This window comes from Belonocnema kinseyi, chromosome 6 (genome assembly GCF_010883055.1).
Source record: "Belonocnema kinseyi isolate 2016_QV_RU_SX_M_011 chromosome 6, B_treatae_v1, whole genome shotgun sequence".
Lineage (NCBI taxonomy): Eukaryota > Metazoa > Arthropoda > Insecta > Hymenoptera > Cynipidae > Belonocnema > Belonocnema kinseyi.
The window spans coordinates 127,893,402-127,896,589 of record NC_046662.1 but is presented as its reverse complement, the minus strand read 5'-3'; positions in this window follow the sequence as shown (position 1 = coordinate 127,896,589).

Here is a 3,188-nt window from a genome sequence, read left to right as displayed (position 1 = left end):
TGTGGACTATAAACTAATGATCGGTCTCCAACATAAGCCAGGAGACCCGGTATCGTGGCCAAAAGTCGATTCTTGAATTCGGAAAAATGAAATGGACTACTAAACTGAGGAAGAATTGAAGTATTTTTGACGATAATTATACGTTGATTGATGAATTTTTGTTCCGATGATATAGGCACAAAATAGAAAAGCTTGCTAAAATTAGTAGTGCTACTGATGTTCGTGGAATACGTTTTTTTATTCCAAGAAATCGATTCCAAACCTCCTACCTACATTTATTTTATTAATCAAAGTGTAGACTTTCTCTGAAGTCAATTGAATCTGGAATTGTCAATTGCAATTTAATACAATCATATTATGAGTGAATGTAGAACAAGATTATACAGCAGAGCACCTGCTTTCGATTGCTCATAACATGACATAACACAACATATTGAGTTCTAAAATATATGAATGTCTTCCTTAGGATATGCACTTGAGCATAGGTGTGCTACTTTTTGCTACTTTTCGTTTGTTTCGCTGCTTATAGTACATATACATGGCCGCGCACGACCATGCCATGGCGTGTAGAGCGCTGCGCTGCTGCTGGCTTACCTTCATTTGTTTTCCTAGCCGCATCAACGAGGACGTGCGAACTCACTTGTTTCGGCAATCCGCTTTCCGTTCACATTCCGTGCGTAGACATTAATAAAATATTAATTAACATAATTGATGTATAAAATATATACATGTTCAATATATAAACTTTCTGAATAAGTTAACAAATTATTCTTTTCTCTTCTCCCTATTTGTCACTGTCGTTCCTATATTGTGTTCCATATTTCAACATTTTGTCATATAAAATGACGAAATTCACTAAAAGGGAAGTTCTTGGAGAACTCCTCAAAACTGATAATGTAGAAACAACTGTTTTCTACATTTTATCAAAAATGGAATTGAATATCAATAACATTGAAAGTGCAGATGATGGGAGATTAAAAGCCTCTTTGAGATCTCTCAAAAGGAGACGCTCTGAAAAATACAAAGCTGCGAGGAGGATCATGGATAAGTTTGAGACGAAAAATGCTGAATGGTTGAATTCCGAATTTCCAGTTTTATTGACCATGAAAACTGAGCGAGAACATCTAACATCTTCTCATCTTGGTCGTCTAAGCCTAGAATTTCATGAGAAATCTGATCGCTTAAAGCGGCGGGAATATGCAAAAATCAGTACTGAACAGAAGCACGATCCGGAGAAACTATTAATGGCTTCATGCTATGCAGCAAATCGAACTGATAAGAAAGATTTGTATACTGTTCTCAAGAAGGTTTCAGGAAACTTGGAGCAACCAAGAAAAGTTAGAAAATTGTTGGAGGCAGCGGAAATTCCAATAAAAAAAAAGACTGCTGAAGAAGCTCTTACTTTCCTTCTCGATAATTGCCTAACAAAATCTATGTACAAAAATATACGGTTGGGTGGTGCTGATATTTGGACGTCGTACAATTGTGTTAGAGAAGTTAAGATGCAATGTAGACCACCCAAAGAAAACATTTCGATTTCGGAGAAAAAAGCAGAGGTAACTCTGCAGGCCTGGTTGAATCACACTTCCAGTAGGATTGTGGAATCGCAAAGAGAAGTCATAATCCAGCATATGCATAATTTGGGTAGAACGGAAATGGATCTTTTGTTGATGTGTTCGTGGGGTATGGATGGTAGTACTGGTCATTCACCTTACAAGCAATCTTTTAAATCAGCAGAAGACAATGAGAGTCTCAGTGATAAAAGCTTGTTTGTAACTTCTCTCATCCCTTTAAGATTGTCCAATGCGGACAATGTTATTCTTTGGAATAACAGAGCGTCTCAAATGCCAAGATCTTGTCGCCCTATTCAGATAATGCAAACTAAAGAAACCGAGGCAATTGTTTTGAATCAAAAAAAGAACATTGAGAATCAAATTGACAAGCTAGAAACTCATAGAGTTGCATGAGATGATAGACGGAGTATTCGAATCCATTTTTGTTTGTTCTTAACATTGATAGACGGCAAAGTACTAAACATAATAACAGGGACCAACTCCATGCAAACTTGCCCCATCTGTCATTCAACTCCTAAGTTCTTCAATGACCTGTCCAATAAGCTGAAGGACCTATTTCTACCGGACGTAAATTCGTTGATGTATGGACTCAGTCCATTACATGCGTGGATCAGGATACTAGAATGTTGCTTGCACATTTCGTACAGGCTTCCTCCCAAGGTCTGGCAAGTAAGATCTCCTGCTCAAAAAGAAATATTTGCTCAGCGGAAAAAAAGGTTCAAGAGATTTTGTGGGAAAAGTTGGGATTGATAGTGGATAAAGCAAAACCAGGAGACTCTGGTACTACGAACGATGGGAACACAGCTCGACGAGCTTTTGGAAATACAGATGAACTTGCAGAACATCTTGGACTTGACTATGAATTACTTTGTAATTTCAAAACAATTTTAACCGCTATGTCACAACAGCTCCCGATAAATCCACTTGAGTTTGGAAAACTTTGTGATTCTACTGCCCGAATATACGTAACTCACTATAACTGGTACCCTATGCCTTCAACGTTACATAAGATACTCATTCACGGAGCCGCAATCATAAGCACAAGCGTGTTACCGGTAGGAATGCTTGGCGAAGAAGCTTCTGAAGCTCGCAACAAAGACTATAAGAATTACAGACAATCTCACAGCAGAAAACACGACCGCCAAGCTAATATGTATGATGTGTTTTTTAGAGTAATGGATTCTTCCGATCCACTCATTTCTGCGATCAGTGTTTATTCGCGACTTCAGAAGAAGAAATTTTTGCCCATTTCCAAAAATGTCAGAGTTTTACTCGCTGCGCCTCAAGTAAATGTGATACCAGAAGACGCAACATCCAGTTCCGATATAGCAGATCGAGAAGATGAAGAGGCTGATCTTTCAGAAACTGAAATTCTGCTAGACGAAATTGAATTGACCGATGAACAGGGAGATGGAACTCACGACAATTTGTAAGCGAAAACCATTTGAAAGTGTGAGAGGCAAAGGGACTCACTAAAATCAAGCACCCCGAGTAGTGAGAGGCAAGGGGACTCACTTACGAGGGTAGTTCAATAAGTCCTTAGAATGACCAACAGATGGCGCGCGAATCGCTCCAAATCATCTGTTTTCAGTCAGCACCACTCCCGACTAGATA